An 8,580-nucleotide genomic window follows, 5' to 3' on the forward strand; every position below is an offset into this window, starting at 1 on the left:
CCGCCCACCACCCCCGGCCCCGGGACCGAGGCGTTGTCTTACCCCGCCGCCGAGAAGGGCTTTCCCAGCGAAGAGGGTGGGGGAGCTCCTCTAGGAAAGGTCAGGAAGGTGTGAGGGCAGAAAGAAGTGGCCAAGTGGGCGTCATGGAGGCACTGCTGCGGAAGACGAGGGATCCAGGCGTGAGGAGCAGCTAAGGCTGAGTATGGCTGCAGGGCCAGGAAGCTCCATCCAGATGCCGGTGGAGTTGGCGCGGTGGAAAATGGACAAGCTGCCAGGATTCACAGAGTAGGTGGGGTGGAGGATTACCGTAGCAGTTTTGACGTGAACTGAAGGGGGCCAGTGTGTGAGCTGGGGTGGGCAACGAGCAGGCAACGGCGGCAGCAGCATAGGGAAAAACGAGGGCCTCAAATGGGCCTTTTAGCTTTGTGGAAAAATAGTTCTGAAAAGGTTGACATTGCAGTGCTGTACGAGGGATAGAGTTCCATTGCAAAGGACAGAATTGTTTATTTGCTTTTTTCCATTTCCTGCATCTCTAAATGAATAAGCCCAGTTAGTTAGATTGGAATACATTATAACTTCTGCAGTGAGCTGCTTTGCTCACTGATAAGGTTGGTGAAGGCCGTGATTTACATTGCATTTCCAAGCTCCTCATCATTAGGAGAAATTAGCAAAGTAATAATTTGTCTGGCTGTCTTCAAGTGAGGTCTCCCAGCAGCAGTGCAGAAGGAGATTTAATGGCAGGACGTCATATGACAGGGAGGCCGGACAGTTCCCACCTGGGCTGCTGTTTTTAATCCTTCACTCAACAAAGTGGCAGCAGTTGGTCGTTGACGTGATCTGGCCTTTCGCTTGTCCTGTCACTTGGTTATTCTGTGTCAAGAACTTTGTACACAAAGCCAACTATAGAGGGAAATGAAAATCATAATGGATCGTAGAAACCTACTCATTTTCCCTTTGCTGCAGACCAAAACACCCTTTAGGCCTTCAGGGCACACCAGCAATTGCTAGTGTCAAGATGCCTGCCCAGATAAACTGTTTGTAGAGAATAACCAATTGGGAACCAACCTCACTTATCGATGCCACATAGCCACATGTGCATATATTGTGGGAAACACGGGCTTGCCTATTTTGTTGACCTCTCCACAGTCTAGCTCCATTTTTGCATGGTGGTATCAGATAGGACTTGTAAATGTTGTGTACTCCACTCCAGAGCTGTCACCTCTGAATGTAAGATGACAGCACTGGCTCTGCAATATTGTTCACATGCGTTATACCCACGGCTCATTAGGCGAGTGCTTAGCTTGCATGCTATCCTATATAGCAACACAAAAGAGGAAGTATAATTTCAAACCTATCAACTTCATAGACTCCTTTAAAATGTAGGCAGTTAAAGGCACGCCTAGTAAGTGTAGGTGGCCAGATACCACGGTGATAGGCATTTAAAAATACAGGTCTTGCTAGACTTTTAGAAAATTTTTTCCGGTTACTATCATCCAGAAAAGTCTGTCAGTGTCCAAAACAAGACAGCCTGCAAGAAAGACAAAATCACAGCTTTCATGCCAAGCAATACAGAACTTCTATGCTTATGTTTATAATTTCAAAGGAAAATATGAGTCTGCTGTTCTTCCACTCTGTCTACTATCAGATTATAGCAACAGAATAGACACTCAATATGGAAGAAGAATGCAACATGCATGTGTGTGCTCCCAAGCAGAACCAAAGCTGTTAGAGCTAGCATCTCTTCGAGTAATAATCTGTGTGATAATACAGTCCTGTGCTTTTCAGATGTTGGATATTGATTTAAATCCAGTATGCATGAATTTAGCAAAAGCCAGTAGCCTTGAAATTTATTTGATCCCTTATGTGAAATGGATCAACTATTTTCATCCAGTTCCTGGATGTGCACATCAAATGTGCACATCAGAGAAATCGCTGTCTCAGCTAGTACCTTTGAAGGCACTCAGGCACTGAAGGTACCACAAGTGATAGTCCCCATCAGGTCAGAAATAGTCTTGCCGAGGATGAAGTTTGCATTGCCATGGCAAATGTGCTTATTCTCTGCATAAATAAGCACTGTAAATACTCATCATAATCACAGAATAAAGTCAGTAAAAGTAAACTACATTATAATAATATTACACCTGCAGGAGACAGAACTGAATCTTGATCTAAAATGATGAATCATAACAACCTTAAAAACTATGTAGATTGTGACAGATGTCTGATGAAACATCACGTGGAAAGTACCAGTGTCTTTCAAACAGTGTAGTACTTACAATGTGTTTCCAGTTTCATAGAGGTATAAACTGTCATTTTTGAAGCATACGGATTTATGACAAAAGTATGAAAACAATGTGGGTAGACTAAAATTCCTTATTTACAATCATAGCAGTGGTCTGTGTGTGAGAAGGGGATTGTTGACCAATCCTGACATTTGAGATGTTTGACCTGATGATGGAAGAGTTTTCTTTATGTGCCACCTGAAGAGCCCAATTATAGTTCCCCAAATGAAAGTAACTGTGGAAATGTAACCTAAGATTTTTGTCAAGTAAACCACGAAGAATCAAACCTGATTTGTTTTGCTTTGTTTAACTTGCAGGATAGTTAGAGATACTTATTTAAACCAGAAGATAAACATTTTAGGTGATAGGCACTCAGAAAGACACAGGGTTCCAGTGAGCTAGTTACCAGTTACAGACATCTCACCTGGTGAAGGTTTTAGGAATCTGCAAAAACTCGGATGCATTAGGTTTTGGTAACATGAAGTATTTATTTTGTTAATTGAGCAAAACTCAAAGACACTGTAGTCTGAAAAGCTGAAAATAAACATATGTTCGTTTGACATTTGGTCAGGATGGGATGTGGAAGTCTAACGTGAAATATGGAAGAAGCAATTCAAGACTGACTGTCATGATGAAGCGAGCTGTATTTAAAAAAATATTAAATCCCGAATTGGATAGTCTTCCAGCTGCTTTCTTTGTCATTTCCTCTTCAGGAATTTCTTATTAGTTCTTGGAATCACTTGGGAACCGCACATCTTAAATATCAAAAGATCTTTAAGAACAAAGAGGTATATATAGGGAGAAGGTCATCCATGTGATAGGACTTTATCTTTGTAGATCCTTCTTCCCTTCAGTCTCTGGAATTCATATGTCTTAAATCTGTAGTCCAAATATATTTTTGAAAACTGTTTGCAATTAGATGAGTACTTCTCTGTTACTGTTACCAAAATAAATATTCCATGTTACATATTAAAAGAATATTACCCTTCAGCCAGGGACACGATTTTTTCACTTAAAATGACATGAATTTGGCTTTGTCTTTTTTCAGAATGATTTAACTTGAAAGCACATTCTTTTGATTATAAATTTATTCAGCTGTTTGTTACTTAGAAATGTCATCGATTTTATTGTTTTAAATGTAAGCATAATTAATTCAATAAGGCAGAAACAAATCTGTGAAGAAAGGTGTTTTTTAAAAAAATGTCTGCTAGTGAAACACTGATAGTAAAAAGGCAAAAGCATTCATCGGCACTGCAAGCCCCAGCCAGCCTTCAGTCCAAGAAGCGTGATGTGGAAGTGAGCACGGTGCAGCACTGGAGAGCACGGTGGAGATTCTCCAAGGGCTAACAGCTCAGTGCGCAGAGCACAGGCATGAGGAAACAGGAAACATTTCCCACAGCTGAAGCACTTGGTGCGTTCGGCGGTTACTTCTGGGCTGCTACAGACCGGAGTCTTCTTCAGCCTTGTGCAGGTGGACAGGGAGGAAGGAGGACATAACAGCTAAACCTGTCATGGGCCTTAGGCAGCTGCTGCAGGATGTGAACCGATTCCTTACTGAGCTGTGTAGTAGGGATCTCAATTGCATCTGGCAAAGGGCTGTAGTAATGGGAGCACTTTGCCTGATGTTGCAAGTGCTCGAGGAGACATTTTGCCAGTCAAGACCCAAACTTCCTGCTGCTTTTTCTGTTTCTTCTTCTTACGCCTAGTGGAGCTGTGTGTTTCTGGTTTTATGGATTCCCAGGTACAAAAACCATATTGCAGTCTTTTCACCAGGCTATAATAAACCCTGCAACAACTTTCCTTATAAACACAAAGAAACATTTCAAATTACTTCGTTTTTCTTAAAGCCAATGTTGAGTAGTAAGAACATTAAAAGTCTTACCCAGAAAAAGGAAGTATTTGTAGGCTGAGCAGAGGCTTTACCTGGGTGCTTCACTCATATCAGTTTGTTTGGAGAATTAGTAATAAATTTTCCCCAAGATGCATGCAAATGAAATCCTGAAAGTCTTTGTTTGCTGTGAGAAGATTTAAGTGTTTAGTGCTGATTTTCGAATTTCTATTCTAAATTAACTATCAGTCTGCAGTGCCGAATGATCTACAAGGAATTTTTAATTATTAGCTTCTCTCTGAGAATGAGTGTATCTAAGATATGTTTGTGTTCCTCCACCTTTTGTTATAAGAGGTATTTGTTAGTTTCTTTTACAAGTTTGAATAATCCTTAGATCCAAGACCACATTGTATTAACATTTCTACTACTGATGCTGAGGCCTCATCCCCTCAAGCCTTTGTAACAAAAAATTCACTTCTTGATAACGATCCTTTTCAGCAACAGAAACTGAATGAATGCTCATAGAGGAAATGTTTTTTAAACCTGCTGTTAAACGAGAAGAATTCTTAGTAATACAGAAAATTACTTCTTGGTCTGTATAACAGCTTTGTCCTCAAGAGGCATGGATACAAGTGGATGTGTTTCTGGCAGCTATAGTGGGTAATGTAGAGATTTACAAAGATGGACTTTTATGAGACTGAAAATGCTATGTTCTTTCAAGCTTGTTAGAGTGAAACAGATCTGAATCCTATACAAAACAAATGAACCAAATAATTTCAGTTAATCAAATCCTTAATTTTTTTCTCAGTCTAAACATATATTTAACCATGAATGCATTGCTGTTAAATGAGAACAAATGCAGCAAAATACTCTCATTCTGCGCTTTTTCCATATTCTAGCAAAACCAAAATAATATAGGTCTACTAAATTAATAATAAGAAGAGGATATGCTTGTATTTCAGTCAAAGCAGTCAGCTAATATGTCTGAAAATATGTAGTGAAGTTAAAGCCATAGCAATAAAGCTTTTTTCCTCTAGTCTGTAAGATACTTGAATATGTACTAGAACTGGAACTTGAACAAGTTAAAGAAACACATGCAACTAAAAGCAAATCCTGACAAATAGTCTAAAACTTCCTTTGCTTCCAATGAGAAATTGGCCTGTGTCTGCAAATCTCCGGATTTGGCAGCTATACCTAATTCAGTTTAAACTCCCGCTGGCATCAGCAAAAAAAATACCTGATTAGGGATGCAGGATTGGATCTAAGATAATAGCATATTAAAATTCCACTATAAATTCAAAAGCTACTAATGGAAATTAAATCCCCAAAATATCAAATGTTCAAAGCAGTCTAACAGTTTTCAGTGTACATACTCAAAATGCTAAACAATAGTAGCTATTGCATGTGTGACCATCAGGAAACACAGCTGTGCTTCTTTGTGTTACAATTAATTACTTCCGTTGTATATAAAATTGAAAGTATTGGTACTCTGGGGCGGAAAAAGGATATCCTGATACACTGCTCCTATTTCCTTACCAAGGCCTATTACTGAATGTTTCACCATTAATTCAGTTACAATGAATTATCCTGCAATGAATAACGGAAGGGTAGATTGGGTGGTTAATTGCTGTGCTAAAAGCTACTTTTTCCTTGAGTTTTCACTGTCTTACATTTTTATCTCATTTTACTACTTTCACATGTGCCCTTTTTGATAGCAATTGTTCACTTTTAAGTAGTTGCACTTAATAAAGTCTAAAATAAACATTTACTTAACTATGCTTTGACTTAAACATTGTTCTATTAGATTTTTTTATGTTGTGAGACGGAGAAAGCAGAAAACTTTGTCCTTTAAAGGAATAAGTAAAATCTTCTCAGCTAAAGTATTTGTGGCCAGGTTCTCTGAAGCTGGCACACAGAGATGTAATTTATACCTTTCTGCCAGTGAATTTCCCTAAGCTGGAGGAGGATCAGGATTCTTACCCAGAGTTAGGGAGGAGTAGTAACAGCCCAGCATTTCTCTGTTATGCATTTATTTTTTTTTTCAGTGAGAATTGCATAGGAGCAAAAACTGAGGTTGTACTAAATACTGCAAATCTGGACCCTAAGGATATACACTGCACCCAGACTTTAGTATCTACTTTTTAGTTACACTGACTCTTCCTTTTCAGAGAACTTCTGAACAGAGAGCAGCTTCTGTGACTGCTTAGGAAATCAATGAAGTCTCTAACAACCACCAGCCACGTAAGTCTATAAAAAGTAGATAATATGTTATATATTTGCTACTAGGAGTTTAATCTCTCAGGACATTAAGTCTGTGGTTGTGTGCATAGGTGCAATTAACACCACCAGACTGTTTCCAATCCATGATAAGATGTGTAACACAAAACTGAGTAACTGACATGGGGGAAATGCCGGAGTCTTTCAACGTAGCACAAATGAATTCTGCCAAATGAACTGAAACCTTTGCAAGTTTGGATTCAGTCTAGTTGGTGTCAAAACAAAGCAACAGAAGAATGGCAACTCAGAAAAGCTCCCACTCCAGAAACTGGTTTGCATGATACAGATGGTAGAAAAATCATCATCCACATAAAATACAGCCCTATTGCTGCCCTTTTGCTGCAGCAGCTGGCACTGGGAATACAGTCTCAAAGGATAACTATGCTCTGTCATTATTTCATAACAACACAGTTTAGATTCAGGTATGCTAAATTTGATGCGATAGCTAGAACCTGAATCTCTCTGGCTAGCACTGTGACATTTCTTGCAAGGAATTTTTAGCTGGAAGTATGTGCAGTGTAGCATAGATGCTGTGTAGCATTCATGCAGTAAAGCAGAAACTTGCAATTAGTGTCGTATATATTGTGTATCCACAATAAATCTCTCTAAATCTGGTATTTACAGGATGCAGTAGGCTGACTGAATACACTCACGCTAGCAGTACAGCACATTATATTACTTTTTACCCGACATTGTTACACAGCTTACAAAGTATGTGTAACAGTAACTTTGGTCAGGCTTCCACATGTGCAGAAATCGTACGGAAATTTATGATGTCCTTAGAATGAGTACTGGGAAAAATTTCTAGGAAGAAAAAAAAAATGGATCAGGGAACATGCAGGCCTACCAGTGGCATTGGGTACTGCAGAAGAACATTTGCTTGTGAAAGACTATCTTTGGTCTTTGTTTATAATGCACAAATAAAATTTTTATTTCTGAATTCACATTTTTTTACATGAAGCCAGATTTTGGAAAGTGTGCCCTTCTTTCTGTTCTCCCCTTGGGGAGATGTTACCTCATAAAGCACAAATACCTAACTGATAAGCAAAAATAGGTCTCTGGGTGCACTCAGTTTAATGCATCGTTATTATGCTCTGCATAGTAAATGGACTATATACCAACAATTTAGGCTCAAATACTGCAGGTATGAAACACATCCACTTAAAGGAAATCAGAGCTGCAGTTGTGTTTTAATCCACATATGTGTTCCATACATGCATATAGGAATGCTTGCGCTCACCAACATTAAGATTTCTTTAAATCAAACTAAACCTTGATCCCAACATTATTTTCCAGTCTATGTACAATTAGATCTTAAAATAATTAAAATCCTGTAAATCATTCTTTTGTTCTGAAATAAGATCCTTAATTATGGCTATAGATATTTATTAAGCTTCCTAAAAATCCAAGATGTCCTCTTTAATGCACCATAAGAATAAAACATTCTAGAAAAACAGCAAGTTTCCAAGCTTTCTTGTAGCAAGCAGTATTCATTCCACAAGCACTGGAAGGACCATCACCTTTATTCAATTCAAAGTTATATTTTTATCTCTATCTTCTAATGAAAAGAAAAATAAATCATTAATTCAGTTTCAGAAAGGCCTCAACTCTTTTTCAGTAACACTACACTTCGTAAAACTAAGCAGAAGCAGAAGAATTTCCATAACATCTTTGTCATTAATGAAAATAATTTGATTTCTAAAGTAGTAAGATTAGAAAATACTTTTGTAGTGGAGGCAGATTTATTAATGATACTTTATGCATACTAATTTATTATTCCCTAACAGTTAAAATCTGGAAACTTTTAAAGGAAAAACATGTTTTGTTCAAAAGTTTAGCTTTGTTCGAAAAAAATTCATTCTGCTTGTCCTTATTACACAGAAAAGTCTTGTGACTCAGTCTGACAGTCCTTATTAATACAACACACATTTGTTACTGTTTTCTTTTGATATATTTTCCTAAGAGGAGGAGGAACTGTATTTTTAACAGCTATCCAAGGGCATGTTTTATAGGCATACAGCACAGAATTTATGTCTGAATATAATCTGAATCTCATCCATAACTCTCTGATTTGGCTGGGAGAACAAAGCATTTCATTGTGTATTCAATAATGGTTTCAGCATTCTTATTCACACATTCCTTCCTTTCTTAATCAACAGAAACTGGCTGAATTTAAGATTCATGATGGGGGGG

Source organism: Cariama cristata, unplaced genomic scaffold (genome assembly GCF_000690535.1).
Source record: "Cariama cristata isolate BGI_N322 unplaced genomic scaffold, ASM69053v1 scaffold18117, whole genome shotgun sequence".
Lineage (NCBI taxonomy): Eukaryota > Metazoa > Chordata > Aves > Cariamiformes > Cariamidae > Cariama > Cariama cristata.